This window comes from Pezoporus flaviventris, unplaced genomic scaffold (genome assembly GCF_033815535.1).
Source record: "Pezoporus flaviventris isolate CSIRO_AGI_PZ_B2104156 unplaced genomic scaffold, CSIRO_AGI_Pfla_v1 ptg000023l, whole genome shotgun sequence".
Taxonomy (NCBI): Eukaryota; Metazoa; Chordata; class Aves; order Psittaciformes; family Psittacidae; genus Pezoporus; species Pezoporus flaviventris.
Window position 1 is genome coordinate 7477020 of NW_026892571.1, and position 27080 is coordinate 7504099.

Below are 27080 nucleotides of genomic sequence, written 5' to 3' on the forward strand. Positions count from 1 at the left end.
CACACATAAACATACTCATTACCCTGCTGGTCCTCTCTCTACATCATTACAGGAGTTAATTACAGCCAGTGGGTCGTTGTGGTGTACTGAGGTTATTAACAGTTGAGATAACCACTTGATAAGGATCCTGCATTGCTGGAGTGATGAATACTGATGTGATTTACAGTGTCCTTTCTCAAGGCATGTATGCTACGTGGAAGTAGATCCTTGGAAAAGAACTCAACCTCTTTCTTTTTGCTGTTGATTTATGATTTGTGGCTGTTACGTGTCTCACCTTGGAAGCAACTGTATGCTAATTCACTGGAGAAAACATATTTTTATTCTCAAATCTTTTTGCTGCAGAAAATTAGGGAGTCATGCAGTCATATGGATATGGTTCTAGCTGCTGGGAAGGGTAATGCAATATAGCTGTAATGCTGAAGTGTATTTCCAAAAAATATAGAACTAAATTGTAAGATCCGTCACACTTTATGGAATGGTAACATGCGACAGGCAGGATCAAGCATAACACTGAAGTAGCAAGATAAAGGAATGTTAACAGCAAACCACTAATTAACAAGTATTAGTTCCTGTGTGCCGTTCAGTTCACTCAGTTTTTCTGTACTGTGTGTGTCTACTCTGACAGATAATTCTAGATTAATCTTATAGACTTGTCTCTTCGCAGAATTAATTATCTAGAGAATAAAATAGATCAGATTTAGCTGGACTCTTGCGTTAGATTAACCAGAGACTTTGGAGATTAACAGCAGTACTTGTGAGATGGATGCAGAGTTTGCTTGCCAAAACACTGTGTCAAAAGGAAAATCCCAGGCTGAGCTACTGCAGCTCTTCAGGAATCAGTGTGGGATATATCTTGTAATGTTTCTATTTGTAACTGTGCTAGAAGCAGGAGGAGTGTTCGCCTGGTTTGGTGCTGGCAAACACGTATCAGACGCTGCCAGCTCATAAGAGGCAGGCCTGCCTGGAATATCACACATAGCAAGCGCTGCCTGCCTTTCACCTACTTTACTAGATGTCAGGTAGAAACACGTTATCTCATTTCACCACCAGAGATCAGCAATGGAAGGTTGATCACTCAATTGCATACTAAATGGGGGGTTTGTTAGTCCTGCAACAAACTAAGCTATGCGATATAACTACCAGTTCCTCCAATACTTTAAAACGATCAGGGAGGAGTAATTAGAGTAGAAGGTAGATTAATTAGAGTAAAAAGGTAGAGATGACTGTAAAATGTTTGGTGTCCATATTCATATGTTGCTTATCCTGGAAAATGGAAAACATTATCAGCAAGGATATTTTTCTGAGACAGAAAAATTATGTTGTTAAAAATCTAAATATGAATATGAAAATGTTCACCTCAAAAATGTCTCTAGATTCAGAGTGTGTTTTCATTCATCCTCTATCCCGTGAGTTTTGATGGATATAGAAATTTATTTATCATCTTTCTGCTTTTGCTTTATGTCGACATATGCGAGAGACTAATTTAGTGTTGTTTAGTTCAGAGTTTGGTATCAACCAGATTAAAAAAGAGAAGGAGATAAAGAATGTCAAGCAGAATAAGAGAAAGAGACTAATTAAGTTAAACAGAAATGACTGAAATAAGAAATAATGTCTGCACTGTGTGCATAATCAGATGGCATATAGTAACCAGTTAAGATTTTCTTTTCTGTATTTTAAACCCCTTGGTGATACCGTTTTAGAACTGGGGCTTTATTCTGGTTCCACACCAGTGTACATATGGATAATATAAATACATGTTCATGTCTGAAGTAAGTTAATGATACAAGGGTACTGGTGATGTCAGTCTCCTAGGAGCTCCTAGTTAATTTCAGATTCCTTGAATTTTCTAGCACTAGACACTTTTTTCTTTTTCCTTTCCCAGTTCATTCTTCTCTAGTTTATACCACTTGAAGCAGATCCATCTGTCATTCCGTTCAAACATATAGAACTCAAATATATTTCCCATGTTGAAGTTGTGAGGCTGTGTGTTCAATTTTAATATGTGACTTAACCAAGGATTTAGAGTACAGAGTCTGTATCCTGTGCAGCATCCAACGTAAAATATAGCCCATTGAGCTGAAAACTGAGAAACAAATTTATAGTTATTCCTCTATCTTCACCTCACATATTTTAGCTAATCTTATCAGACTTCAGTTCAATTTCCAGCAATAATGCTTTCTGTATGTGCTTGTACTTACTAACGCTGTTTTTTATATCAAAATGCCAGTCTGCCATACCTTAATATATCTGTGGAGGTTATTTATATTCATTTGCTGTACCGTTTTGGGTCTGACTAGGTTAGCTTCATTTTCTCTGGTATATACTTTGAAATTTAGAAGCCATTTATTCATTAGCAAGGTTTCTAAATTATTTCAGTACTGTGCAATTTCTACTTGAGAACAGCCCATTTAGAAACAGACTAGAATAAAAGGTTAGAATATACACATTATGTGGATTTTAACTATAAAATGAATTTTGATCATCCACTTTTACTACTGGAAATCAATGCTTAGCATTAATGGGATTAATGTACCTGAAAAAAGATCTGGAGAATTCTAAAGTTCTGAGAATTTAATAGTACTTACTTTTAAGGTTGATTTCCAGGTATTGTAACATTAATCTTTAAGCCATAGAACAACTTTATTTTTGTTTTACAACTCTTCCAATGTCCAGCTGATATCACTGAAAACCTTGGGTTTAAGGATAACTGTCACATTGGCATGCTCAGAGACAGATGTGGCTTCTTTGCCCATTGAACATTGGTGTTAAGGAAACCAAAGCTTGGAGCTCATGCATGGAAGTGAATTTCTGTAGCTAGATAAAGAGATGGCAGCAAAGGTCACCCAGAACATAAAGTTGCTTTCAAAAACATGTCTTAAAACTATATAAAAAAAAAAGAAAAAAATAAGTATGAGAAAGATAAATCACTTCTGGGGTTGTTTAGAAAGAGTTGTTTAGATAAACGTAGACTCATCCTCAAAATAAGAAACTTGACTTATACATAATGTATTATTCTGTAGATGTTGCTCTTTCCCTCAAATTGGATAGTGGCAGTGCTAGTTTTTGTACTTTCTCTTAGCTTTATTCCTTTGCACATATATTTTTCATCCATGCCTGAAGCCTCATTAGCTACCAGCTCCAGATAGATTAGAAAAGTAACATCAGTCAGATGTAACTGGAGGATGCTTTTCCTCCCAATAAGAAACTTTCTAAACTTTCTAAGAGATTATGATACAAATGTTTCATTATTTTTCATACACTGAGAAATGTAACAGAAAAGATCTACCTGTTTAGTTTTGAGAAGGTTTGATATAAAGAAATGCTCACTATTCTCAAGATATATTAAGTAATCAAAGAGTTTAAATCTTGGGTATGACATTTAGGGAGAAAATGGCTAAAACCACTACCCAGCTTTTAATTCTCATTACACTGGAAGTTTGACCTTCTGGGGGAATGGTGTGTTAAGAATTTGACATGGCAGACATAAAATGAAAGACAGTGCCTTATATTTCCTTTGTCAGCTCTGAAAATATGAGTTTTGTTGGTAGTGAACATTTAATGGTCGAAGCAGACTCTGTGAAGTGTGAAGTTTATTATTCTCCTAGTAACAGAGGATTTCATTTAAGAGCTTCTTCTCAGCTGTTAGAGGACTCAGAATTATTTTATAGACCAGCAGATATTTGGGTTGCACTGTTTGATGAAGGGCTTACTAGTGGCAGTATTAATTTAATTATAAAATCCTGTTGAGTTTATGAATTTATTAATTTCTGCTGCTTGATAATAGTAGGAGAATGTAGGCTACATGTATTATTCATAATTCCTTTTACTATCTATTCTTAATCCCAGAAAAATCTATACAGCTACAAAGCAGTTAGTGAGTGCCAAAAATACCAGTGGTTTTAATTCAGTAGTGATATACATGCTTAATCTGTTTTAGCCTAAAAAAAAATCCAATTCTTTAAAATTTATGTAAAAAAATCCCAACCTCTCTGAGCCTGTTGCTGCAGTATCCTTTGCAGGTTAGCTAAAGTGGCCTCCAACAAAGTCCCAGGACTCCCTCTTAGACTCAACAAAATTCTCCTGCACTGCAGCCTTTGGACTGAAGCAACAGCTGAAAACAGTGGCAGACATTTTGTCACAAATATTTCTGCCTTCCTGTTTGCTTCCTGCGTCCAGCATCCTTTTGCTATGTGCAAAGCTCTTCGCCCACCTCTCAGTGTTAATTTCCCCTTTGCCCTGAGCAGTTGCTTTGTTGTTCACTGCTCTCATGGCTACATAAACAATTTCACTTAATCCTTCACCTGAAGGTGAGTGGGTGGGATACACCCTGCGCTTTAACACCACTTATATTTGCCTTTTGTCAAATACGCTATGTAATGTCTACTGTTAGCACCTTCCACTGTAATAGGTGACCAGACCTGGGAGATTACTAAAAATGCTGTAGTAAAATTTTACACTTAATATCACAGTACTTAAAAGAGTTGTAACACTATATTCATATTATATTGGAAAACTGTCTTAGCAGAATTACAGTTCTCTATTGGCAAAAAGTTCTTGCAAAAAGAAAAGTGAGTAACTCTTCAAGCTGACTAAGTTAAATTAGCAAAAGGGGTATCTGCTGCAAAAGAACTACAGAAACTAATGGCAGGAAGTCTGGTGTCAGAATTACTGATGGCAGAATTCTGGTGACTCAAAGAGGAGCATCAAGTAATTTTTCTGCCATGCTACTGTATCACTAAAATTTGGTAAAGTGGAGCATAGGACTGGCATTATACACCATATTCCTACAATGATGATACACATCTACTCCAGTGCAGGCAAAGTTTGATTTAGTTCAAGGAAATCCTTAGAAAACTGAGTATGCATGGCTCTTGTTTCTGGTGGCATTTAATTTGTGGGAGATTATATGGAGTCTGACAATACAAAATGAGCTCACAGTACGTGAGTGTTCTGATTCTGGATAACCTTCGTTTGCAAAAAGAAATCATTCACCAACTTGTGTTTTGCCCTGGGTATGGAAGCTTGTTGGATGATCTTGGACTTAGATGTTAACTGCAGTGTAACCTGCTGCTTTGGAGACTCGAGTGTTTGCTGAACATAGAACAAATCCTCATGGGTTTCTTTAACTGTTTGAAGAAATCACTTTGTCTTCCTGTCTGTTGCAGCATCTGCAAACTGATTAATGGAAAATACTCCATTAAAAATGACTTATAAATGACCCACTGTTTCTATGTACCTCCACGTTTAGACCCTGAATTTTAGTTTAATATGTCAGTGACTTTTTAAAGCATGTTGCCACTAACTGATTGTACCTTGCACCCCAGCCCTTGTGGAAGTCCAGATGTTTGCCCATTTAAAGACCTTTGTAAAAAGAAGAGTTAGACACAGGTGTTGTTTATAAAATATTCCTGGTTTTCAAAATGCTTTACCAGCAGGTAGAACATTGTTAGTAACAGATATATGCCATTTTCTTTGCCCTTTCACTCCACAACAGGAGATGTTATTCAGAGGGGACACTGACTTCATCTCCCTGCAGAGGCAGCCCCAAATCTTAATCAGAGAACTGTGGGTTTGCAGTGAGGGTGCAAATGCTCCCTGAAGAGGTTTTACTTTGACCTGCCTTTTGAAAACATATTGCACATGTGTTGAATCTCTTTGCTGCTGTTTCTGGGCATAGTAGCTGTGTGGTCTTAAAACTATATTTTCTGATAACTCGTGGCCATAATATTTAAAGTGATTACCTTGTTTGTATTAAATCATGACCTCTGTCCAAAATACTATAAAAGTATAGGTCGAGTAGCCTTCTCAAGAAGAACACCCAGTCCTGAGCTCTGCTTTGAGTGGAAGTACTGAGATCATAACTTGAAATCTAATTTTAACATCTCCACAAGTCAGTGCTAAAATGTATAATGAACCTTTTATAATGATCCTTAATGCGTATGTTTGAAGTCTTCACTCTAAATGTACTTCATACTTTTCCCTATTGAATTTCATCTTGCTAATTTAGAACTATTTATTGATAAAATTTTGAAACCTGATCCTGTCTTCCAAAGTACTTTCAACCCCTCTCACACTGATACATACAACCTGCACAATTTTTGTGTGCGCTCTTTTGTACATGTGTCTCCACCAAAGTCTGAGAGGGAATGTTGAACAAAATCAGTACTGGGGCAGACACCATAGGACTCTACCTGAAACATCCAGTTTGCTAGCAAGTCACTGATAACTGTTCTGTAAGTGCTGCTTTGCGCCCAGTTCAGTATCCATGTTATAGTGAGTTCTTCTAACCTTTTTTTTTTTTTTACTAATATGTTTAATAGATTTATTAGACTGTGCTTATTCTCTTATAAACACATACAAAACGTCCAACACTTTTCCTTTTTCCAGCAGACCAGTTACTCCAGAGACAATTAAATCTATTTGATGAAGTTTTTCCTTGTCAAGTTTATGTCAGCTGCATTTTTTTAATCCCTCATTATTTCTCTCAGCCTCAGACATTATTATATTTGTTAGTACCTTTCATACACTGCAGCTGGAGTAACTGATCACTAATTTCCAGGGACCTCTATTTTCCTTTTCAGGATAAACATGATGTCTGATCCTGTGGCTTTCTGAGCCTTCCCACATTCTATATACATCCTCTTGGATGGTACAGATATTGTTTTGCTAGTCCCGTATGATGTGAGGAATAGTAACAGACTAAGGAAAGGGTTAAGAGTTTCGTTCAAACTATGTATTGATTGTCTCAACTTAGTACAGGGAACAGGTATGTTCTTGTTCTTGCTAGTCTTGTGGTTAAACTCAGAATAGAATAGGTAGCCAAAACGTATTGTTTAAAATCAGAGACCCTTTTCCCTCAAGAAGATGAATGTCTGACAAGAACCTGTTTCAGCTAGTCTCTGTAAGACTTGAGGTTGCCAGCTGGGAAAACTGTGACTAGGGTGAAAAGTGCATGGTGAGGAAGACCTCTTACTTCATCCAGACGACCCTGGTACAAGACCACCAGATGGCAGTGCGCAGGCGTAGAGGGGAGGGGAATGGTATTAATGAGTTCTTGGAACTAATTGTAATAATCTCCTCCTATGCTTGTGAAATCTAATGAATGTGTATGTTTGTGTATAATAAATAACCAGCTTGTTGAGCTCTTGGTGTGCGAGTTAGGAGGAGCGACCCCCCTCGCACCTGGTGCCGCAATAAACATACCTGCTTTATAACTCATTGTGAGTTATAAAGTTCTGTTCCGTAAATCACTTATGTAGTCTATAGAGAAATCTGTGCCATGCTGCTGAGGTAAATATTTCCAGATTTTATAAGTATTCTTTAATTGGTTCTTTCCCTGGTTTAGGTTAATGATTTTTAAATTAGGTTGCATTTATGATCACTAACTATGTTTTTGGGACAACTGAAGTAAATAAGGCAGAGAGTATATCAGTTTTCCCTATGTGATCCGTGATTTCCTATACTTCTCTGTTAGGTAACATCTCTACTTTCTTTTGACCTTTCCTTATAGTATGTTGTAGAGTTTAGCCTTGCTATTTTCTGTTCCTTGGTAATTGGTTCTTATTTTGCATCTTAAAGTTACTGATGTTGCCATATATCTGGGTTCTGGTTTCTTACATTTGCCATCAATCATGAGTTTGCTTTCCATTTTTGTACTCTTTCTTCATGGTTTTTAAGCCACTCAGAGGCCCCCAGTGCTGCCTTGCCAGCCTGTTGCAATACCTTATTAGTATGTTCCAAATGTGGAACTCTGACTTAAAATCATTTGCTTGGTCAGAGCTTCTTCATCCCAGCTTTTTCTAGCAACTCAAAACCAGGACGCTGGTGGGGGTATCTGTGTTCAGTGGCTGTTCTCTATACTATCTTGTCAGTTCTACCATTAAATAGGCAGAAAAAAAGCAGTAAAAACCCATGGAAATGTTTTCTTTTCAAGTTCTGATAAGTGTTTTTGAGATCTTCAGAACAGCAGAAAAATAGCCAGTTCCTGCATGCCACATATTGCTGAAAAACTCGTTTCCTCTCTTAAAATTCAAGTTACATTGTTCTCTTCAACTACAAGTTAACTATGTGATCAGAGAAATGAAGCATCTTTTATGTTATGAATTAATGGGCTTGTAGGAAAAACCCCACATTGCTCTCTTTTTTTTTTCTTTGAAAATGCACATAAGATATAAAATGCTTTATATCCGTGCATAAAATATGTAAACTAAATCAAAAAGTACTCTGTTACAAAATGGATTAACACATACTGGCATGTATGTCTTTGGCCACATCAAAATTTGCTGCAGAAGACCTTGTTCCACAAATGTTCAGACCTAACCAAATTGCCAAAAGTAGTATTAGAAGAACTATTCAAAAAAGACTCCTGCGTGTTGAGTAATGAGAACACTGTCACATCTCTGAGGTCTGTGAGCACCACTGTGGTGCGCTTGCGTGCTACACTGTACCGGAAGATAAAGTTTAAGGGGTTAAAACGTTCTAGTACTACTGAGGAGTCTGTGTCATCTAGTTGAGGCAGGTGCTAGGCTCAGCCTCTGTGATTTACATGAGCCTTTGTACTTAAAATTTTAGTTTAGTTAAACATTTGATAAATTGCAAATGGTCTGTTGTTTAGTGAGTATCCCTTGTTATGTGTTGGCATCATGACATGCATGTACTACTGCTTTTCCTGCCCTGTTTGTGAGCAGCTTATGGTCGACAGCTTCTGTTACAAACTATTGTTTGTGAACAACTCAAAAAGGCAGAGGGAAAAGATTATATTGATGATGAGAAATTTAAAATAAGAAAGTGCCATTTATATATCTCTAAGGGCTGCCTTCTCCAATTAGGAGTTTGCATGCTGTCTACAGCATCTACATCTTGAGATTTCTCAAAGCATTTTGCATACATTTTCTGGTAGTTTATGCATTTCCAAGACATAAAAACCACTGAACACTGACTCCTTAGCATAACAGACATCTAGCAGACATATTTTTTTCTACAAATTTGTTTTCTGCAACAAAACAGTCTATTTTGGGGTTGATATATGAAGCGTTTAGGAAGGCAGACTACTTTTTATGAATTTTACTGTCTCAGCAATGCCAAAAAGTGAAGAAAATGAGTTTTCCTTTCCACAAATAAGCTGAGCACATATGTCACCAATACCGTAAAGAGAACAACTGAACTCAGAGCATCATTCATCATTACTGTTTTGTTTACCTAAAATAATAATTTAGAAATGTAGACTAAAGATAATTTTTACAAGTATTTTCCAGTCTAATATTTTAAGACATTTTTGCATAGACTGTTACAATTCAGTTTTCAGAAGACTTTTCTTTAATTCTGGTTTTCATATATTTTTAGCAAGCACAAAATTTATTCTGGCCTAAAGGAATTTTTTCTGTTTTTTTTTCAGTTTGATGTTGAATCTCTTGGAACACTTCCATCAAACTTCTTTAGCTATTTTTGAGTTCCAGGAGGGTTAAATCATATTTTCTTTCTTTAGAAGAGTCTTCCTCATTTACTTGGATGAATTCTGAAAGCTTAAGTTTCCATGGAACAGCTGATCCAACCGTTGTCTGGATAAAGCTGTGAGTACTTGTAGTTGGCTCTACACATGCTGTGTGGATGTTGCCAAGAAAGCAATTTGGCCTCTGAAAACATCCAGTGTCTTTGAAATGTGAGTTTGCAAGGCTGTACTTCCCTTTTTCATGCGCACATATTAAGTCTACGCTTTTCAGTATAGCAATTGTGATCAAGAATAAGTTTCAAGAACAATATAGGCAATTTCTCCCATCCCCTTAGGGCTCTTAGGTCATGCAGGTGGTAGAGAGAGATCTTGGATGAGGTATACAGCCTAATCAGTGCCACATAAAGTTCTTAATTTATTTGACAAATGAGGTCTGAGCTGCATGTGGGTTGTAACACAGTGGAACAAGGGATGCCCATGCACATAACAAGCTTTTTTTTCACAGCTATCAGAGGGAGCTGTGGTTGAGAGTATGAACGTAATTGTGAGTTTACGTCAGACTCAGGTCTTCTGGATTAAATGTGTGGTGTTGGTAGATTTTCCTTTGCCGGGTACAGCACCGGGATTTATTCCTTTGTGCAGTTATCATTGTTTTGTTTGGTTGGAGATTTTTGCCCCTTTGCTTTCAAGTATGTATCTTACAGTATCTGTAATGTATCTTACAGCCACTACACAGTATCTACTGTAAGATGGCTTAAGTGCTTAGGATGTATTAAGGCCAAGATTTGGATCTCTTTCACATTTGAGCAAATGAGTTCCAGAAAAGTAAATGGAATAATACCATGAAAATAGTTATAGAAAGCAGAACCAGCACTAATCAGCTAAGGTGTATTAAGAGATCACAGGTCAGTGCTCAGTGTGGATCAGCAGCATTTTGCTGAAGATAATGAATCTACTATGTGTTGGATTGGCTGAATATTTGGCCCTAGGTCACACAAAAACTTGATATATGTGTATTCTGCTGAAGAATTTACACTGCATTGAAGCTTTGTACTCTGAAGGATTTTAGGTGTTTTATCAGTAAGTTCACCATGGATAGCCACAGTGATTTGAATGTTCATGACTTCTAGTATCTAAGCTTGCTTTAATAGGATCCACATTTCAGAAAACTCTTGGTACTTACTTTAAAGGAAAGAATATTTCTGTTCTTTTTTGAAAGCAGAGCATCAATGAGAGAAAATTTGTTTCATAATTGTCAAGATTATGTGCACTTGCAGCCCAGAAAGCCAACCGTATCCTGGGCTGCATTAAAAGGAGCGTGACCAGCAGGTCGAAGGAGGTGATCCTGCCCCTCTACTCTGCTGTTGTGAGACCTCCCCTGGAGTATTGTGTGCAGTTCTGGTGTCCTCAACATAAAAAGGACATGGAACTGTTGGAACAAGTCCAGAGGAGGCCACGAGGATGATCAGGGAACTGGAGCACCTCCTGTATGAAGACAGGCTGAGAAAGTTGGGGCAGTTCAGCCTGGAGAAGAGAAGGCTGCGTGGAGACCTCATAGCAGCCTTCCGGTATCTGAAGGGGGCCTATAGGGATGCTGGGGAGGGACTCTTCATTAGGGACTGTAGTGACAGGACAAGGGGTAACGGGTTAAAACTTAAACAGGGGAAGTTTAGGTTGGATATAAGGAGGAAATTCTTTCCTGTTAGGGTGGTGAGGCACTGGAATGGGTTGCCCAGGGAGGCTGTGAATGCTCCATCCCTGGCAGTGTTCAAGGCCAGGTTGGACAAGGCCTTGGGCGATATGATTTAGCGTTAGGTGTCCCTGCCCACGGCAGGGGGGTTGGAACTGGACGATCTTAAGGTCCTTTCCAACCCTAACTATTCTATGATTCTGTGTTTATGACAATCGTGACATGTCTCTAATCAGGAAGTTAACAAGTCAAGGTGTCAATAATGGTGGTAGTCTGGCAGCATTGCACAATACTCTTGTTTATTCTGGCTTTTCTTGTCAATTGTAACACTGTAATGTGAAATATATTATGCAGGTCATGCTATACAAAGTTAAATAGCATATAATAGCATTATTTGATTAATAATCTCTATATTCAGTAAAATATATGGGAGAATTGTGTTAAACCTCATAATTTATTGATCTCATAGCCGCAGTAGGATTTTAAATACTACCATCCTGTTCCCTGTGTGCCTGTTTCAGGGAAGCATAGATTCACCAAATAGTCTATTTAAGTATATATAATTTACTATAATTAGACAGAGTCTTTTGCGGGTGTATTTCTAAAGAGAATTTAGACCTGTGTTTTATAACTGACATAATGGGCATAACTGGTTGTGTTTCTTCTGTTTTCTCTGAATGTGACAGAAATCAGTACAGTCTCTTACACTAGGGCCAGTGCAAGGCTTTGAGAACTTGTGGGATCTGTTTAACATTGTCAGCCTTTACTATAGGCTATATTTATGTAATTTTCACTTACAGCTTGATCTACTAGTCTGCTAAACCTCTGTGGAAGCTGTGAGCAGAAGAGAGGGGGAGGCAGAAGGGACTCCTTTCATCTTAGTCAGGAAACATTATTCACTGAGCCAGCCTTGATTGCTATAAAATCTGAGATGGAGATACAGACAAATGATATTCTGAATGGCATATAAGGAATAATGGAAGGAAATGTTTCCTACTTATATCCCTTATCCCTAGTGTTTATTAATGTACTTTCTAGAGTACCATCCACTGAAGACATAATTTATAGACCAAAAAGGAAAGCAAATGCAAACAAATGCCTATCAACAAATGAATCACAATAACTATATTCAAACTATAGTATACACACTGCAACATAACAGAGGACTTGACTAAATCCCACAGCTACTGATGCATGGACTATGTAGTTAATACTGAAGAGCAACTGTTTATACCCCTGCTTCCATGTGCTAAGGAAGCAGTCCTACCATGAAGCCCAATGTCCCATTCCTTGCAAGACTGGGTATGTTCAAACTGTCCATATATTACATGTCAGGTCATAGCCAGGGAGGTGAACTACCCTCAGAGAAGCCTCTAGTGATCTCTTTCAGTCAGTCATATGATGTTTTCATTAGGTGAAATTGTAGGCCTCTGGGTTGTATCTTGCTTTTGTTTTCTGTGATGGCTGTTACGTTCTACTGAAAGTTCTACTGTCTTTATGGTAGCAGAGATAGCTGAGTCATTTCATACAGATTTATTCCAGAGATGTTACATTCGGGAGTGAAGATTGAATATTATCACAGAATTCAGTTTCTGCTTGCTCCTACCTTACTTACATTAGAAAACTTTTATTCTGGGGGACTGGCTGTCACAGAGGCTATTCGCAATGAAATGTATGAAGCCATATTTTGCAGAGAGTATAATGGAACAATTCGTCCATTGTGTAGAGAGAACAGTTTCCTGCCATCTTGCTTTCTAGCCATTTCTAATTGTATTCATTTCAGTGAAATGAATATTAATGGTTCTCCTGTATTTAATAGTTTGTTCCTGATTTATTTTCCCCTTCAATTAATTTCTCCTTTCATTTAATTGATTTATAGATATTTTACTTCATGCAAGTTAATTAAATCCTTTTCCTTTTAGAAGGAAAAAATTTCAAAGGATAAATGTTATTTTAACAAGTATAATGAGGGCACACAGCCGCTTGAAAATGAGTTTACCCTTTTCTGGAAGTGGTGTGGGCAAGCCTCTTTTATTTTGTAATACTCCAAATATTCCATCAGCAAAGGTATGAGTTACTAACATATTCAAATCATTTACATATTCTGATCTGCTGTGTCATGCACAGCTAATGCAATAATGTCAGTATTAGAGACAAATGTTACTCCTGTCCTAGGCTAAGTGTTTTTGGTTATTAAGGTCAATGAGAAAATGTTTATAAGTACTAAGATCAGAAGTATAGTCACTCTGAATGCCAGGGGTGTAAACAGTCTTAAGTGTATTTTCTTCATATGAAGGATATACCTAAGACTGTCATGAATACATTTCAGCAACAATATAAAATAAAGGTCTGAATATGTGAGTTTATAATCCCACAGAGGTAAAACTGAGTTTTAAATAGGTCTCAACCACTGATACAGAAATGCTAAATTCACACTAATGGCATGAATAGTGACTTTATAGAAGAGACATGTTTATCACAGGAATACTATAGGCATTTAAAATAACAATATATTATACAAATGACATGGGTTGTTAATAAGAAAGTCCTTTAAAATTGTCCTAAAAAGTTCTCCTCAAGAAAAGGGCTACTGTGAAAAAGAAGCTTTTCCATTTCTGCGTTACTTGATTGCTAACATCTTTTCAAAGTATGTGCTTTTCTTCCCAGTGATTATAGTACCAACAAAGACAAAATCAATAGCTTAAAACTGGTAAAACCTTGGAATTGGCAAAATCTTAGAACTGGTGGTTATCTGATTTACAGCAGTGCAAATAAGGAATAGCCATTCTACTGTTAGTGAGGCTGAACTTAATTTTATGTAACTTCAGAACTGTTTATGTACAGAATACTGCAGGAGGTTTTGTTGTTTAGTGAGGATAAAACTGAAGTTATTTTACCTGCATACGTTTGTTGATAGAGATGTACATAGATTAAAAAAAATAATTTGCATTTAATAGCTCTGTTATACTCCAGGTATTCAACCCAATTTACTCTTCTCTTTGGCAATAACCATATGCCCATGATTCTCCTACAGTAACCTAGGACATGTACAGTGTGCCTTTATCCCTATTTAAGGAACTGTGACCTATCAAAAGGCAGCTATATTAGGACTAATTAAAGTATAGAGAGAAATTATTTGAGTTTGTACCAATAGAACTGCCCTCAGGTTTGTGTGAGTGTCAGCTCCACAAATACAAATGATGTCTTTTCCTTGGGGTTTTCACACATGTAGCTGCATCAGTACCTGACTCTGACAAATTCAGAATGAGAAGCAAGACCTGTGGTCTCAATCAATAAAATGCAAGCTGTTGTTGAAGATTAGAATATTGTGAACAATGAAAGTATCCTCTCAAAACAAAACTCAAAACAAAGAGAATATTATTTTTACAAAACTGTAATGGTCTAGGTATTTCCAAAGGCATCTTTACTTTTTCTGTTAACTGAGACCTTTTGTAACACAACCATTTTCTCCTTCGAGAGATTGGCGCTTCCTGGAATTTATAATACATCACGTCCTATTATTGTAGCTGTTATTTTTCTCCCCTTTCTTTTCAGCTGTAGAAAATTATACCTTTTTTGTTAAAATAGCTGCTTTGTAGCTACATACAGCAAAAGGATTTTTTTTTTTTTCTGCAAAGAACTACAAGGCAGTACAGAGCTGAAACAAGTATTCTTTCTTTGCCTGGTTTCACTATGCTGATGGTTAAATTCATGCTCTAAAGAATGATATTTAGGCAGCTGCTGTTTACAATTACCCATTAACTTGGAAACCAAAATCTACTTATTTAGCAGAAAATAGCTTTCTTCTTTATGTACACACATTAGTTTATTTGTTAAACACAATATGAAGGCTGCATTAGTAGCAGTAAAATTAAAGAGGATTTAAGATTTTGCCTTATCATAAGTCATGGGAATGGATTGCTGCTAAGCTCCCAAATTGTGCTGGTATTTTAGAAGGACTTTGTGCAGTATCAGCAGTTAGTACATTCCCTCCAGCCCCATTGCTTTTTCCATTCTTTTTTAAAAAAGTTTTAAGATGCTTTTTTTAAAGATTTTTAAGTAGCCAAATTATGCTGTAGAAAAAGATGACAGCAAAGATCCTGTGTGCACAGATGAGCTGATTCGATGCATTGCTGATGGGCCCCTGCTAAGCTGCCAGACTGTGAGCTGTGACAGTGTAGCGTGGGCACAAATCCTGCTGATGGTGCTGCTGGGAGAGTGGCAGGGCTGAGCCCTGATCCCGGAGCACACCTAGCAGAGCCTGCAGGCCCATCTTTTTGACTTAGCTGCAGAAGCACTCCCTCCCTTCAGCTCCCTGACGCTAACACACATGAAGCAAATACTGATTTTGTACTTTTAAACATTTGGGAAGCCAAATGTTGACCCTAAGGTTGCTGCACAACTGGCAGGTGTTTTTGCTAACCTCAAAATGTTTTGTAAACCTGGGAAAAAACCTATTTTTCTATATGGATTGTTTGCATATTTAGAAATTACAAATAATCAGCTATAGTACATGCTAAAATGTGTAAGAAGTGAAAGCTAGATAAAAAACCTGTATAAAAAGCCCACTAGCTCAAAGAAGAAGAACTATATTTGAAGAGAAATTTAGCCCCAGTCTAAAGAAGGGCCCCTGGACACTGTGACCCTAGAGTTTTGTGGCAGGGCTAAATCCTGGCTTCATGTTGTACAAATTCCTATTTCCCGTCACAGTGAGTGGGAAACATGGGATATGTGCCCTGACTGCTAAACCCAAACCCCAAAGTACTCTTTGGGGCACTGCCTAAAACCAGCATGGAGAACAGTTTAAAGTGTGGTGGGGAGCTCCTTACAAGAAGGAAGTCTTGTTAGCTTTGCATCAAGGCTCTGGCTTCTCAGTTCCATCACAGCCAGCCACAGGAAAAGACTGGTTCCAAGCTACAGCTCAGATCCAGTCCTCACCCTGTCATGCATAATTCACTCAGAGCTACAGGGGGAAATTACTATTTTGGTTTGAACTGCTCTGTCATTCTGAATTTTGGGGGCTGGTGAGTGTGACTGGGGAAAGGCTGTGAAAAGACCTTGCAAATAGTAAGTGTTGGCTGTTCTCTTTCAATTAACTTCACCTTTTTTTTTTCAAAACAAAACAAAACAAACTCTACTGTTGTTGAAAAGGGAGCTTTGGGGAGATGGTTCTCCCCACAGCAGTCATCAGGAGGCAATACTGGGATTCATTTCCTTCCTCCATATCTATGTTGAATGTAGATTCAAGTCTGTCTTCCTCAGAGAATATCCTAGGTCCAGGCTGTAACAGTTATCCTTAATTTACTTCAGACATTATTAAAGCAGCAGAGAGTATAGTGATATAGAGGTTAGGAAGAACACAGACTTGATGGATTGAGGCACCTACTTTTTTTGCAATAACAACAGAATAAATTGTGTTAGTGCCACATATCTCCAGTACATTCTATATGCTCTTTTTCTCCCCAGAGTGTTTCCAAACTCTGTACATCTGTATACCGCAGGGCTGGCCTTAAAAATGTGACAATAAGTCTCTCAAATCAGACACCATTCACTAGCTTCCATCACATGCTCACAGCAGTGCCTTCGCACATATATGGAGCTGTACCAAGGCTGCTTTCATGCTCCAAATTCATCATTGCAGACCATGTGGTCCGGCTGGTCTGTGCATGAGTTGAAAAAGTGATAACATTCTGCAGCTGGTGACTTGCCACTTAGCAGACATAATTCTAACTAAAGGAGCATCACTAGAATTTACATTCCTCCTACACATCTGATCCAAGGTGTAAAATTTGTCTTCAGACAAAGGAGAAACAACTTCAGAGATCTGCATTATGTGCCCTAGGACCTATTATGGTGCATAGAACCATGTGGTTAAGACAAAAGCCATTCCTCTACCTCAGGCTGTAATTACATCTTCTTCCAATACCAAGAGTGTTCATAGCCAACTTCTGCCACAGTGATTGGTCTACGTACCCTATGCAAAGCCATGTCACAGATTACATGATATCTGGTCAAGTGCTGTGTAATTCTGAGGGGAAGATGGGAAATGTGATCAAGGTATATTTGATTAGCACAGATAAATCCTGAAGAATGATTTCAGTGTAGAACAGGAGAAGGCAGAGATCGAATATTCATATACACAGAGGCAGATATAGAAAGATATTTCAGAGCCACCAGTACATCTGTTATTTATTCTCCTGTCACACAGCAAAACGGGCAGGTTGCCAGGATGACTAAAGGCTGCTCCTGAGCAACCTCAGGCAGCCTTCAGTAGCCCAGTTTAACAAAAAATTGTGTTCAGATCAGAGGTATGAGGTGAGAACAGCTGATGAGAGAGTGTCAGGACCTAAACGAGATCCTGGGTTATCTCTGACTTCACGGTGTCAACATAACCTGAAAAAAGCTGAATTTCTCACAGGCTTGCTTCTTTGCTTATTGATGGGGCAAGAGGTGAGGCCAGGGAAGACTCTCTGTTTGCCATGCAAATTAGTGCTTTCATTGTCAGCAGGACTAAGAGTCAGAAGGGTAAAAAAACCTCATGAAAAATTTAATGCAGTTGATCCCATAGGCTTTGAGCTGCTGGTTTGGCTCAGGAGAATTTCTGGAGGGGAAGTCTTTAAAGAGATATGGGAGAGCAAAACAAGAGCAAACAAAACCAGTGATAAGGTATTGTGAGCAGATAATGGTGGGTTAAGGTGATTTCAAGTCACTGAGGGATGGTCAAGAAATGCATCAAATTCACCACGAAGAAAACTGTCACCCAGAGCTCCAGCAATGACAAAGGTCAATATAGGCAGTATAAGATCAGCGCTGGTTTTAACATCTTTGTGCTCTTGTCTGTAATACATAAAGAACACTGAGCTGTAGCAATAGTGCTAGCTATACCAGCTTCTGGCAAAAGAACTGGTCTGTAAATTTTTCTAACCACTATCTTGCAGAAGTAGATTGGTGATGTTGTCACAGACCTTCAAAGATTAAATAAAAAGGTTTGAGAAATCCTCCATACAGGCATAATTATGGGTTTTGTGGGGGAAAAGGGGAGAGTGGAAGAAAGAATGAAAAATGCGATTTCACTTCTGTGTGATTTTTGTAATGTTTCCTGGTATTCCAGTGATTTATAGAAACAGCAACAGTCATCAGAAATTGGCAAGAGTACAGGAAGAATAAGCCGATGAAAGATGAAATTAATAGCAGTCATATATGCTCAGGGGATCAATGATGTATTGGTGCTATTTCATTTTCAATGTCACATGCTGTGCCAGTGCAGTAGGCCAGATGATATCTAAAGACACTGATCTATAATCTGCTCTGTTCCCTCAATGCTTTGCTGATATTTTACTGAGGGTTTGACTATGCTGCAGCTTAAAACAGAACTTTGCCGACTGCAGGAAAAAGATTCAAAAGACAATTTCTGGTGCTTTATACAGAGAAAGAGGCTGCTGGATTTAATCATTACTCATAATCCTCTCAAACCAGTGAAGCTCGAAACAGAAGTGAGAGAAAATGACAGAGACCTTCCCTTGGTAAAGGATTATAGCCATCACATTGTGGTGTGTGCTCCCACAGATCCAGCTCCTTCACATTCCCATTACCCTGCAGGAGGAAGGGACTGTACCATGACAGAGGAAGGCACAACAGGTTGCAGACAGGGGTACTTAACACTAAATGAGATGCTCTGCTCCATGGTGGCATGCATTTCCAGACCACTTTTAGTGCAGAAGACTCCCACTCATCTTGTCAAATCTGATGAATTGTTTCTGTTGGGTTATTGCGCTTCTTGCCAAAGAACTGTTCCTAATTTTGGATACTTTTCCTGCCTGATGGACTGCATATGCTGTCTGATCACAGCCTTGGCCAGTCAGATACTTTTGCTGCCTGATCCCACACCACCCAGCCCTGCTGCTGTCAGATTGTGTTGTTTTAATAATCAATTGCTTTCTTATCCATTCTGTTCATGATATGCCATTTTCTATTCATGTTGTCTGGTCCTGAGGCTCTCATATAATTCCTTGCTGCCTAATTTGGATGTTTTATTGTACTGCAGCTGCCCCATAGTTATGCTTTCTAAGTCCTTACTGTCTAAGCAAACAGCTGCATAGCCTTCTGTTCCTAAGTTCCAGCTGTCTGATCAGCTGTTTTTGTAAAGTTAGCCTTTCCATGGTCTAATACCGTTGTCAGTAGCTGTAGGATCACTTCTTTTGCACAGATGATCTAGTTGTGTAATTATACATTTCATATATCACCTCGTTAATACTTCGAGATTGTTCCAAATATCTGAATATCTTCCTCTCTCTACTTCATTGCTTTTCTCATGTTTAATTTAAGTGTGCCCTGATCACATTCCATTTATCCAACTAATTCCTCTTTCCTTTCTGATTTCTTATCAGCTGCTCTTTAGCATCTATTTTTACTTTCACAGCTTCTGCTTGTCAAAGATTCTGATGTGTGAGTTGCTATTCCAGCAGCCCCATGTCTACCACCATCCATTTAATCATCTCTATTGTCTGCTGCTTCTGCTGTTCAATCAGCAGTGATTTTTTTTCTTTTGTGCAGGCCTGCAATGATCTGATCAGTACTCTGTCATATGAATGTCCCTGGTTATCATTCCTACTGGTTAATCATCACCAGGAACTCTGTTCATGCACAGTCTTGGATAATTACCTGCTCATGCCGTTTTGGTGACTTTCTGGAGCCTACAGAGTGAAGTTACACAATTCTCAGAAGCACATGCTTGGACCTTATACTGAAATAATGATATTGCTGGACTTCATGGTGTGTATCCTGGAGTTAAGTATATAAATGGATAGTTAGCTAAAAGTTTTGCAGACAGCTGAATTTCACTGTGCAGTAGTCAGTAAAAAGTTCTCATCCTCTCCCTTCTATTATATTGTTCCCTTTCACATAGTCCTCTATTTCTGTGCTAAATATGAAACGGTTCTTCATTAACCAAGAACACATACGCCAAGGCTGTGATGTTCATTGTTCAGCTCATGTTTCCTTCTAGGTACTTATCGACCCAGCACAGTTAGACTGATCCCTGGTTCACTCCTGTATTATAATATGAAATAAAAGGACAATACTCAACTGATGTAGATTATCCCAGTTCACTGACTTCAGTGGACCCCAGTAATTAAAACAGTCAGCTCATAGTCTCTGGAGGAGAAGACACATGCTGTGACTAAAGAACATTGTCTCCTGTTGCTGGCTGAGAAATGTAGATTGATTATCTTTGCTTTCCAGAAAAGGATTAGGAATTAGTTGAGAAGAACAAAAGCACATTTTACTCTTACTAAGAGCTTTAAAAGGTATCAGACAGGGAGATGCATATTTCACAGCCATGCAAAAATCTGTGAAGTTCTGTACAGGGGCAATCTATCTTTCCTTCCTTAAAGAATTTTGTCCCTCACATATATCTTAGGAGAAGGCCTAGGAGGCATTTGGTGCTTTAACTCTCAAGGTATAACTGTCTGGGTTACAATGCTGATTTATTCTTGAAAAGTTTAAATCAACTTAAATTGCTAAATTTGCCCTCTGCTTGTCCCACATACAACTGGTATGCCATAACCTGTCTCATCTTGCAGCTGCTTAGGGGGCAAGAAGTCAGGACTTCTCTCAATCTGGACAAATTTTCAGAGCTATGCATGTGAAAGCAAAAAGTATTCCGAGTATTTCATTAACAGTTTTAATACCTGGGGAAAGGAAAATAGGATTAAGAGACTTAAATTGGTTGAAATTAATCAATCTGCTGAAATAACTTGGAGGGATGCAAAAAACAGAGTTAGCAAGTTTTGCAGAGGGAGGGTGGATGAGACAGCTCCCTCAAGTACCTTCCAGTCCAATTCTTTATGATTGCCTTCAAATTGAGTAAACTGTGATTTATGAAGCTTTATAGAAAGCTATTAAATTTCCACATAGCCTCCCACATGCTTATATATTTACCCAAATCTTCCAGATTTCTAAATTCTGTAAGATTAGAAGCATACAAAACCAGGTAGAAAGTTACTTTATGCCATATTTTTCAGAATTTGGAGACATGTTTGAACTTATGTGGGATTTTTCCCAAATGCATGTATAGTTAGAGTAAAATAATTTTAGAATTTAGAAAAACATAATTTAAGAATCTGGATCTGTACAGCACTGTGAGAATTTTTTTTTTTAAAGAAGGAAAAAGGGGATTTGTAAATATAAGATAGGGCTTTTGTTATCAGTATCTTTTTATGTTGAAGCAGTAGATAACCTAATTATTCTAATATCATTCATAGGATCCTTCATGGTGTCATGATTGTCAATAGTGACACCCTATGCTTGTTTTATCTTTTGATAGCACTGACTTGGCTATGACAACTACACTAGATATTGCATCCACTTACACGGACAGGCTTCCAATACATCTCTCAGATTCCAGAGTGTACTACAGCAGGAAATCTTCATCCTTTCCATCTATTCTTCTTATGCAGTCTCTGTAGGTTATAGACACTTCTTGGGTACTTCTGGGTGCTGTTTTCCTTATCAGCTCAGCTCTTTTAAAACGGTATCATAAACAGGCTTAAGTGCTCTGACATTAGGTTGTTAAGAACCTGTTAATGTAAGGTATATTTCAAGATTTTTTCAGGTTCAGTACTTAGAACCATTGGATGTTAAGTTCTCATTGCAAAAACCTTCAAGGTATTTTGATTTTACTTATACTGGGCATGATTCTAAGGCAAAAAAACCCACAAAACCAAACGGTAACATCTCTTTACTGCTCAGTTTGCTAATACTCAAAATTCCTTTTACTTTACACCCTTAATTTTACAGTTGTGATTTTTCTGGTTCTTTAGGTAAAGATAAATGCATCTTATGTTAAATTTAATGGAATGCTATGCAGCTAAGAATGACAATTCATACTGTCCATCTAGACCCTGGTAAAATAAACCTGGGTATTAAAGTCTGACAAACAATGTAATGTGCTGAACCCTGTAGTTTCTTGAGATATCAAATCTAAATGAAGAACTGTCTTCTGTAGGTTTCCTCAAACGTGTTAAAGGCATTCAAAATTCCAAAGAGAATTGCAACAGCATGTCAGATCTGACTGTGCCTGTAAGCCTCTGTATGTTGCATTATCTCAGTTTTTGTAAACCCATTGGGTAGCATGGGGAACACTCTCAGCAGGATGCTATCTGCTTATACTGCTGATAGCCATGAACACTGCATGCATTTGTGGAAGTTTAAATACTTAATTTTAGAAACACAGCATTCTGAGCAAATCTACTTATTTATTTATTTATTTACCTGCCTGGGATTTAGTAATTTTTCATTAGATTAAAAAACAGTGAAATTAATGTAGTAATTTAGTATAATGATAATGTTTAAGCCCTGGAGTTGCTTCATAAGCCTGATCCAATACTCTAAGCCGATCATGGGAACAGTGACTTTACTGAAGTCTTTGAGAGATTCATGGACCACCATAGAGCTGGCACTATCTTTTCCAACACATGCTTAGATATTAATTTATCAGAAGAGGACAGCAATTTTTATCTGCCCATAAGAATGTTTTCAAGAAAGTATTCTCTATTGTAGAAGGCATTTACTAGGATAAAGAAGAATACCATGCTATTTATATTTAATCAATTTGCAATTGAATAAAACCAATGAGCCACATACCTCATTTACTCCATATGAATTAGGAATGGATACAGTTAAGCCAATATAATAATCCAGGAAAAATTGTTCCTTATGTATTTGGGGGGATACATTTGTTCGAATACACCTTTAAGTCTGTAAAGCAGTTTCTGATAAGCTTACCATATCTATGTTAGACCTGAATCTTTGCTTAATGCCCACAAAAGTCACAATAGAAAGCAATGGTGAGGATTTATAGAGCTTAGTAATAATTATAAATACTTAGCAGGATAAGAAGGTGAAAAGAACTCCACAGGTTTCTTTTGAGACTTTCCACATACTAAGTTCCTTATTAACAACAGAATAAAAAAGAAATAACAAACTTAGATATTCTCCTCTCTCCCTGTCTCACAGCTAATTCAAAGTGAAGCTGTTAATTAACACTCAGAGTACAATCTCTAGTTACTGGATTAACTACAGAAGACTTGCTGTGGATTTTGAATTCTCTTGGGATATTTTTAAGTCTGGTGGTCAGTAATACTGCCATCTGTTTTGTGAGCTGATGGGTAGTTCTTACTGAAATCATTAAAACTTTGAAAACTACATTGCCTGCTACCAAGGTTCATAAAAAGAGGGTTTTTAAAAGGAAAATCTGCTTGTACTCTACTGTTCACATCAGAAACAACATTCAGTTATTTCTGTACCTCCCACATATGTCATCGGTAAACAGCTGGTCTGGGAAAGCAAAATGAACAACCTGCCTATGCAGATCACATAAACTAAATGAAAGTTGCTGCTATAGGTCTTCATGTTACAGAAACTTTCCAGCAAATAGAAGTCTTGAAATAACACTTGTTCTAAAAAAAAAAAAAGTCATAAAATTTTATCTGATGCAGGAAAAATAATTGATCAGAATTTGCTGCTGCTGTTAACTTGGCATTCTCTGTAGCCTGAAAGGCATTCCACTCTCTATAGAAATAAAACCTGATTTCATTGGGAATACTGTTAAACACATGCCAAGAATTGCCCTAAGGGGGGAAAAATACCAAAATGTGGACTAATTTGTAGATTACTCAGTCCTCTCTTATTCTGAAATAGATGTCTTTTCATTTCTTTTTAAAACCCCATAGGATGAGGTTGTTTTCCATCTGTATTGCTGGCAGGAATCAGGCAGACTTGCTGAGACTCAAATAATTTCCAGACAGATTTGCATGCAGCATTTAATTTAGTATTTTCAATCAATAGAATTGTCAAGATCTGGCTGATGGTCCCTTTAACTACAATTAGTTCAAACCATGTGCTCTTTGGCTTGGAATTCTTTGTCTCTCTACTTCATTTCATGTATTTTTCAGTGATCTCAATGCTCTCCTACTTTTTTCATCTTAGGACTTGTTCCTCAGCTGCTGTCTGTGGTAAACATTTTGGCATATATCAGTTTAGAGTAGATAACTGTATTTTAATTATGTACTGTGCCACGAAGGTGTTGTTTCTGTACTTCCTCTGAATTCAAATTTGGTTTATGGCCAAAGAATAAATTACTTTGGATTTTAAGAAACGAAATCTTTTAAAAGTCTCCTAAGGTTCAAAGGGGTTATGTTTCTCAGTTGATTCATATTTATTACCTATGTATTGGTGTTTGTCAGTCAGGAAAATAAACTGATATTTTAACCATGGAGAAGCAGAAAACACAAAAAGGTGAAAGATTATTCTGTAGTCCCAAAGAGGGATGATCCTGTTCTTATGATTATGAGCAGTTATGAGGAAAACTGCCTGACATCCTCTGTACTGAGCAAATCTAGAGAACTGGCTGAAGGGGTAAAAACATACAGGAATTATAGGAATTTAATACTTTTAACATGCAGAAATGTTAACATTTTTAGCCTGGATTGGTATTTCATGAGATAACAGAGAGATATCTAGGAATTAACATAGGCTAAGAAAAATAGTAACAGACACTCAGAAAAGTGTAATATTCAGTTCTCTAACCATAGGGATTTTTAGTATATCTGTCACTCAAAATATGATTTTTTTTTATTTGCATCATGCTTGAAAAAATATACCTTATGGACTGCTAAATTAGAGGAAGAACATCAATCGTGAGCTGCTCAGTAATGCAGCAGCTACTAAATGGCTGTCTTAGATCTTCGGCCCAGTATGTTGTTTTCAGGTTCCACTTGCAGGAATGAAATATGTCTTTTCTGGTGTATTATATGTCAGTACCACTGCTGCAGTGTGAACATACTTTCCCACCTTCACTAGAGAAAGATCTCTGAAGCTGTGTTATACCAGCTGGTGTGCACAGTGCCCACTGACATGACTGAGAGAACTGCTGGTGAACACAATCTGACTGCACATGAAAAAAGAGAAATGAAAGTGATTATTTTCTTTTCTCCTCTTTACTCTGTCCCTGCTTGGAGATTAGTTTTGGATCTCACCTTCAAAAACTTAGTTATCAAAAGCATACATATTTTAGATTCCATTTGTGCAGAGCAGGAAAGTTGCTCTCAGTACATTTCCACTCAGGAGAGCTTTGCAATTTCCCTGATACCAAATCCCTGAATGTATTGATCACCTCTGAACCTGATCCTTTTCATCTTCTGGGTGAAAAGCTAACCTTATTTTTCCTAAGGCAATTTCATCTAGTACACGTATATGTGCCATTAATATCAGCAGCTCACAAGTGTATTCTTGTGAGATTACACTACTAACTATTAAGTAGAGATAAAGACAGAGCAGCTAAATATTTATTCTTTAACAAGTTTTTTTTTTCCCTAATCTGTCAGATAAAATTCCTAAAAGTCAATGCTTGTGCAGCAAGAGTCAAGATACCAATTTAAGACACTTTAGGTCAAATATAGTAGAAGAATTGTTATAGCTAACTGTTTGTTATACTTGTGTAAACTATGAATACTAGAGAGACCTTCTCAGGAAGACAAGTTTTGTAACTAAATTCTTATGTTTATTGGTTTTGTCCTGAAACCATGAAGTTTACTTCTTCATTTATAGCCTGTATCCATTGTTTATGTGATAGACCTTATTCCTTTGGTTACTTTTGCGTGCAGTGCTCCCACATTGCAGTTGCTTCCTGTAATGCTTCTTCAAACTCTGACTTTGAAGGGTCTTAAAAACACTGCCTAGCTTCACTGAAATCAGAAAGGAAGAACTGTTGCAAAACTTTTGTCTGGTTTACAAATTTCTAGGACTTACTGTGTAACAGACACACCATTATAAAAAACATTGCTGTATCCTCATACTTCAATAGTAGAACACTAATTTCACTGTTATTTCCAGAATCCAAATGCTTAGACAATAAATGTTTGTCTGTTCCTGTGCAAATCCTATTTAACTTAGGTGTTGATACCCCACCAAGTGAGTATAGAGAACAGTAACCCGCAGGGTTAGGTATACTGCTATGACACGGCAGCAGACATCACTGTTCGTACCCCTAGAGCTGATTAAAGGGGTAGGCCATACACTTCATAAGGCCATGCATTGCAATGTACATCTGTCCTCATGGCAGTTTCATCATACTAGAGTTAGTTCTCCAAACAACAGTGAACTTGGAGGAGATCCAAGACTCCCTTTAGTTATCATACAGCCTTTTTTTTTTTCTTTTCCAAGTATTTTACCTTCTGTGCTCAGAGGTTTCCTTTCATTTCTCCCCCCCCCCCCCCCCCCCCCCGAATTACAAATCATTGACAAGCTGGATGAAGTAGGAAGAAAAGAACTTGGAAGAGGTCTTGTCTATTGAGTATTGTTGGGAAGATGACTAGCAAATGCTAGTTGTGTCCTGAGGAGGTCTTTGAATTTGTTTTTAATGCCATAAATGTGAAGCTGGAGAATGTTAGACAATCTTCTCCTGTGAAAACTTTTATTTGAAATCAATATATACCCATGGCATTTTTTTTTGTCACTTAACTGGACTTTTGCAACCAATTCTACTCATGTAAGAAATTGTGTGTTCCTTTTCCCCATGTCTTCTCCCAGCCCATTTGATACATCTCTGATTTGTTGATCTTTTCTTTTTAATTCTTTCAGGTGTGATGGGCAGCAACATTTCCTCAAATTTTAACCTTTGGAGTTATTGCTGCCCTATGCCAAAGTATCCTTAAACCAGATAATATCACTTTTGAGCTTTCTTTGAGAGGCTGCTAGTGTTGGAAGGGAGGCATTTTATGGGATTAAATAGAAAATCAATAGGATAAACAATCCTTTAGCTAGCATGTTTATTTTTATTTCCTGATTGTATCTCTCTTTCTGCGAATTGCCTGAGGCAGAAAATGTGAATCTCTAAGATTAACTTTCCAGTGTGTGGCAAAGAATAGACAATTAGAATTCTTG

The 27080-nt window shown here is 37.5% G+C and overlaps 1 long non-coding RNA gene across 1 annotated transcript in view; it reads left to right on the plus strand.

The window, feature by feature from the left end:
• Positions 1-26857, plus strand: part of LOC133271288 (uncharacterized) — an 80961-nt gene extending 54104 nt beyond the window's left edge. Inside the window, exon 3 of the long non-coding RNA XR_009744065.1 lies at positions 26778-26857. This is a non-coding gene — a long non-coding RNA (uncharacterized LOC133271288). The remainder of the gene's footprint in view (positions 1-26777) is intronic.
• The last annotated feature ends 223 nt before the right edge of the window (positions 26858-27080 follow it).